This window comes from Chenopodium album, chromosome 8 (assembly GCF_948465745.1).
Source record: "Chenopodium album chromosome 8, dcCheAlbu1.1, whole genome shotgun sequence".
NCBI lineage: Eukaryota > Viridiplantae > Streptophyta > Magnoliopsida > Caryophyllales > Amaranthaceae > Chenopodium > Chenopodium album.
In genome coordinates this window covers 13,207,849-13,214,600 of record NC_137841.1, presented here as the reverse complement: position 1 = coordinate 13,214,600, position 6,752 = coordinate 13,207,849, and the positions used below count along the sequence as shown (strand labels likewise).

Below are 6,752 nucleotides of genomic sequence, written 5' to 3'. Positions count from 1 at the left end.
CTTGTTGGCGACTCTTTTGCTCTATCTTTTTCCCTTTTGGACGCTACCGTACTTTAGTGTATGATCACAGTGGGGTCAAGCTAGGGGTTAATGCTTGAAATATTCCCTACACCTTCAATCAACTTGGTAGCTCCAAGCTCCTTAACTTCCTGTGCAACAACAAAAAAAACTAAGAAAAATAACAAATTCAATAAAAAAAAAAATATTACTATTACATGCAGGTTCCAAATGAAAAAATTCATATATATATATACTAGTTTTGTGCCCGTGCGATGCCCGGGTTGTTTTTTGAATTTTAAGATATATTTTTAATCTATATGTCAAATTTTAAAATTATATTTACAGGTCTACACACAGTATTAAAATTATATTAGATTATGAAGTATATTATTTTAATTGATTAGAATATATTATAAACAATGGATGTGGTACATTTTGAACTAATTCCTTCGCTCCAGAAAAATATTATGATACAAAAAATAAATTTATATGATAATTTATGAGTTATAATCTAATTATTTTTTCAATAAAATTATAATTCAATTTGTACTTTATTAAAAAATAAAATTCTATGATAAAAATATTGGTACTTTATCAAAAATAAAACTCTAAATTAACAATTTTATCCTAAAATTCTATCCAAATCTGATTGAAATAAAATTCTAAACTAACTTTTTTATCCTACAAATTGAATTTTATATAACTCTATCCTACGTGGCACGACACTTGGCGAAAAGTTGGAACGCCAAGTGTCACTACCTCGTCGCCTGGCTAAAAGTTTAGCTTTATATGATAGTTATATGATATGATATGGATATGATATGATATAAGAGTAGGTTATAATGAGAACCAATCCTATAATAGGAACTAGGAACTCACTACAACCGTTAGATTAAAAAATAATGGACGGATAAGATCATTTTTTTATTTAGAGATCACCCAATTCATGTCTCTCCCGATTATCTCTCCTCCATTGAAGCCACTCCTCTGAATTCTCCATCAAAGCGGCTTCTGAGCTTCCACTTCTCCTTTGAAGCAACTTTCGAGCTTTATTTACTCCATTGAAGCAGATTCTGAGGTACAATTTTTTTCTTCTAGTTTTTAACTTCATTACTTTTATATCCAGTATATTAGGGTTCTTCACATTCTGAAAATTATGTATAGAAAAATTAGAACAATTTGTTGTAAATTCGTCAAGATCTTTCTAAAATTTGAAGTATGCTAGTTTAATTTGGTGAATTTTGTTCGTATAACTTCTGCAACGACTCTCAATTATTCGCTTGTGATGCAAATCGAGTTCAAAATAGGTATGATTGCGATATATGATTGTGAATTATGTGTTGTTTAATTGTTTACTGCAAAAATTGTGATATTTGATTGTGAATAGTTTGTTGTTTAATCTAGTTAGTTGATTTTTGTGCTATAAAAATTGCGATCTTTTGCTGCTCAAATATTAGCAAGCAAATTAGGCTCACTTTTGCTGTGCATTGAGCATGATGAATTATTGAATGTGCTAGATATTCTTTTTTTACTAATAATGGTACATGGTATACTTTAACTATGAATCGATTCTTAATAAGTGTAATAATTTCATTATATTTTACTGTGATTTTTTATTTCAATCAGATTTGTTAGGTTTATAGATCCAGCTCAAGCAATTCAATTATATTAAAATGTTTTAAATTAACCTAAAGTTGTGCAAAAGTAAGCTATATTGCTCTAAAAGTATAAAAATATTTTGATGTTCACCAAATGTTTGACAAAATGCTACAACATAGTATACTTGTTGGATTTACCTCAAAATAATGTGAGTGTGCTTTCATACAGTCCACTTTGTAATTATACTTTGCTCAAGTTTTATTTTTCTGAGTTTAATTGTCCAATGGGTTCTTGCTAAAATTTGAGGTTTGGGAAATTTATCGGTTTATGCTTGTTCATCGCTTGATTGTAAGTCTCTTCTTTGCTCAATTAGTCTGATGATATTTGACAGATATTGCTGGTTTGATGGTGGTTTGGTGTATATTTGCTGGTTGTGGTGTTGGATAATTGATGTTTGTTGTTGCATGATGTTTTGGGTATCATAAGGATCCTTGGCAAGGCCAGCAGCTGCACCCTTGGCAGCAGGGCTGCACTCTTGTACAAGTAAACTTCTACATTTGTTTTACACTAAATACTTAATTCTTTTATACAGCTGCCCCTACTCTTATTTCAAGATTTAAATAGTAATGTTACCTAGTTCTAGTACCTTGATATTTCTTTCATTTGGTAATGAGAATTATAATCATTACTTGAAAAGTTGTCAGTTGTCATTGTTTAGTCATTGGATTGTATTGAACAATAAGGCTCTCTGACATCAGGTTGGGGTTATTGCCTGTAGTTTGTCTAGTTTCAAAGTATGTACCCAGCATCATGCAAATATCCTCGTATTAATATATTTCAGCACAACCCTCAAAATGACATGAAAACTTTAAAAGGAGAAAAACAATTTCTCTGGCAAGAGTTATAAGATGTGAGCTTTTCAAAAGAGGGTACTGATGAAGTCCCTGCAAGTTACAACATGTACACCAAAAATTTCCCTCTGGGTATGTTGTCAATCATCATTTGATTTTGTGAGTCTGCCTTCTCTACAACATAACATAGAATTGTCATGAATCATAGTTGTTGCATGGATGAAGCATTAAATTGATGTTAATGAATTGCTATGCGTCATTGCTTTTGGTCTGCATATTTTATCTGCTTAATACTCATTTTCTAGCAAACAAAGGGAAAAAACAGCCACTAAAGTTGCCCAATGATCTAAACTTTCTTGGTGTTGTGCAGATAAGATGTGTTACTGTTGGACGATGAGATATCTTTTAATGAAGCTGTCATTGAGGAAAGAGAGCAAGGATTACAGGAAATTCAGCAGCAAATTGGTGAGGTGAATGAGATCTTTAAAGATCTTGCAGTGCTTGTCCACGATCAAGGAGCTATGATTGGTAAGTTGAATAAGGTAATTCCTACATCAATTATCTGTAAAGTATCTAATCTAAAGCAAATAAAAAAGACTTTAAAGTAAACCTATTAGCTCAAGTGGTAGAGCACTATGCAGACGCATAGAGGTGTAGGTTCGATTCCTGCATAGGGTATCTCTAAAATTAAATATAAAACACTATAAAGTGATTCAAAATACCTTAAAAGTAAATTAAAATAACCAAAACATAAATCAACTTAGTTTAAAGGTGTATTGAAAATTAACTGGCTTTGGATGTATTTTGTCATCATTAAACCTGAAAACTTCCAAAAAACTAAAAAATATGATCACAGTACCAAGATTGATTAGAGTTCTTCCAACTTAAAGTAAACATGAAACACTTTAAAGTTATTTAAAATGTCACAAAAGTAAATAAAAACTAACTATAAAATTATTTCAAGTTATATGGGATTAAACCTATGTGGGATTCAACCCACATCCTTTGCGCATTTGCGCAATGCTCTACCAATTAAGCTAGTAGATTAGTGTTATTGACATGTTTATGTAGTACCAATTCTAACAAAGAAAAGAAGTCTTGCAAAGGTTTTTCAAAATATCTTTAAAGTAAATAAACTAATCTATCAAAGTAGGCTAGTATATATTAAACATTCGAAGTAAAGGAAAAGTAAATAAAAAAAATTATAAAAGTAAATAAAATTATCACACAAGTAACTAAAAATTATATATAAACTTACAAATATATTGAGTTTGATGTAGAGGTTTTCAAATTAAACGTAAATAAAACTATATCAAAAGTAAACAAAAAAAGAACTATATCAAGAGTAATTAGAAAAACTAAAAAAGTAATTTAATATATCTCTAAAAAAATAAAAATAACTCTAAAAAGAAATCAAAAGTACAACAAAATATGCCAAAGCCTAGGGACACTTTCCTTAGCTGCTACTGTAGTTGCTACTATGCTATGCCTATGCTGTTGTGAGGGATGAGAATGGTGATTGGTGTATTGGATTTTTGAGCAAATATAATGTCATCTCCCCTCTCGAATTTGAACTTCTAGATGTCAAGGAAGGCCTACACATTGCCAAGGTTTTTGGAATTCAAGAAGGTGGTTGTAGAAACGGATGCTCTTTCTCTCAAGGTGATGTTTGATACCATTGGCGGCCAAGTGCATCACAAGCTGCTGCTCTTATCAATGAAGTGGCTAAACTGGCTACGAAGTTCGAGGTTGTGGAGATTGAATACATAAGGAGAATGGATAACCTCATGGCATATCGTCTTGCTAAGCTTGGAATCACAATGACCTGGTCATATGGATCACTCTACGATCCCTGACTGGATTAAAGTCATGTTCGAAGTGCAGATGGGTGCTTTCAATGCTCTCAAAATACCTCAAAAGTAAATCAAAATCTAAAGTAAGTAGAAAAACTAAAGAAAAGTAAATCAATATATTTCAAAAATAAATCATAAATATTGTAAACTAAATAAATAATGCTAAACGTAAATCAGGGTATCATTGAAGTAAATCAAATTAACCCTAAAGTATATGAATAATAAATTATCTTGAAATGCAAAATCACTATGGAAACTTTGTTGTAGCACAAAAACTCCGAGACATTGACTTTCATATCCTTATAAGATGAGTCAAATCATAAGAAACAAATATATTGGTTCAATATGATGTAGAGGTTTTCAAATTAAAAGTAAATAAAACTATATAGAAAGTAAACAAAAAAAAGAAAAAACTAATAAAACATTACGAATTCTAATATTCAGATTTCTCACATAAACCTACGCAGGATTCGAAGCCATATCTTTTATGCACTTGCACAATGCTCTACCTATTGAGCTAGTAGGCTAGTATATATTATACATTGGAAGTAAAAGTAAATCAATATACCTCAAAAGTAATTAAAAAAGACTAAAAAGTAAATTAAAACATCATTAAAGTAAATAAATAATATTACTTCTGTTCATGCTTCTGCTGCTTCTCATCACAAGCTTCTTAAGTGCATAGGCTGCACTCTTGCTCACAGCAGCTTCCCGTTTTGCTCTACTCTAAGAACTCCCGAGTAACATGTACATCAGCAGAGCAGAAGTAGAATAGCAACAACAGGCTGCAGAGCAAAAATGGCATAGCAACAGCAAGCCGGGGCAGGGGCAGCAGCAGGAGCCTTGGAAGGGCCAGCAGCTGCGACAGCCCTCATACTCCACTCTGGTGGAGGCCTCTACATCATTTTTCCAGGTATACAATTCAATGAAAAATCAAACCCAATACTTCCCATGAACAAATTTGAACTACACCCAGAAAAGTAGTTATACTCAATACATTTCTGATCAACTTACACTGACATCTGTCTTTATTTAGGTGCTTATAAGACTAATACCATTTCTTGAAAAACTCAGCTCCAATTCTTCAGTATCATCAAACCTAGGTCAGGCATCTGATTCCGTTGAAGGTGTTGCTTCAAATTGGGACTTAAATCATCTCAAGTAGTTACATGGTTCCTTGCTTTCGTATGAGACATTGGACTCTTCTGGTATATTGGTGCTCAGCTACATATTGGAATGTGTTTTTCATGCCTTTCTTGGGTATGACCTTTGAGCTTCAAACTCATGTGATAATAATATGTCATATTGGTTCTTCTGTGTAAATTCCAGTTTTTTCAGTGAGTGAAACGTATCATTTAATTTTGTAAAGCATTCCCCTTAAATAATCTATCTTCATATAATTATTACCTGTCATAGTTAAAACATCCCTTCAATTAACAAATTACGCATAAAATTCATCTCACAAACTTAATATGTCAAACCTGAAGTATACACAGTGCACAAGATGGACAGAAATAGCAAAGATGATTACAACCAAATTAAACAAATCAAAACGAAACATAACTGACATAAGCAATGGAATATGATATTTTCACAAATAACCTAAATTCGAGTAAATGGATATAAATGATAAGAATCAATGGTAAAAGCTTCATCAGTATTTAGCTAACACTTTCTTGATCCAATATCAAACTAGGCTACTATCTATGCATCGCATAACCTTGATTAAAAACTCAAAGAAAACATCAATAATCAAAATTCAATTTCCGCAAAAAAATATTACGAGAACAAAATTTTAAAATTCGATCATTACCAGACTTACATACTAGTCACAGGGTCCTGGTAAATACTCTCATCCCTGCAAAACCAAGCAACCCAAGTCAGAATACAGATCAAACTTAGTTCTTTTTTCTCCACCTTATGTGCAAGCCACTGCAGACGCTCAACAAAGGAGCTTGTAGGCGCATCATTCAACAGCTCCACATAATTACTATGCTCCCAAGTCCCAGATCAATTTTGCATCCCGACATTGGAACAAGGCATGAGTGAAAGATTCACACGAAGCCCCACATATCTGACAAGTGCAATCCACTGTGACATTACGATAGTGTAAGCTCTGTTCAGCATTTAGATGGTGTTAGACAAGAAGAACAAAGTTATCTACTCAAATCAGTTTCAATATTAAAATAGCACTGCAAGCAACACATTGAATTTTGGGTTGTTTGTCATGCGTGCGTGTGTTTGTGTGTCACTATCAGTGTAAGAGGCAACATACACTAGGAAAAGGTCTGCTGCCTTTGTAGATTGGAAGTCACCTGCTCCATGTTGAAAAGTGTAGTCTGCTACTAAATAATCCATGCACACAATTATATACTAAATTCAGTCACTATCATCAACTCAAAAGTAACTACCATTAACTCAAAAGTAAATAAGACTAATTAAAAAGTAA

The 6,752-nt window shown here is 32.3% G+C and overlaps 1 long non-coding RNA gene across 2 annotated transcripts; it reads left to right on the top strand.

Annotated features, from left to right (window-relative positions):
• Window positions 1–915: 915 nt before the first annotated feature.
• LOC145641719 (uncharacterized) lies at window positions 916–5,626 on the top strand. 2 transcript variants are annotated; one of them, XR_014115499.1, is made up of 4 exons: window positions 916–1,078; window positions 1,991–2,142; window positions 2,821–2,978; window positions 4,032–5,626. It is a non-coding gene; the product is annotated as an uncharacterized LOC145641719 (long non-coding RNA). The 2 variants fall into 2 exon arrangements; XR_014115500.1 differs by having other exon boundaries at window positions 2,821–2,992.
• Window positions 5,627–6,752: the final 1,126 nt, after the last annotated feature.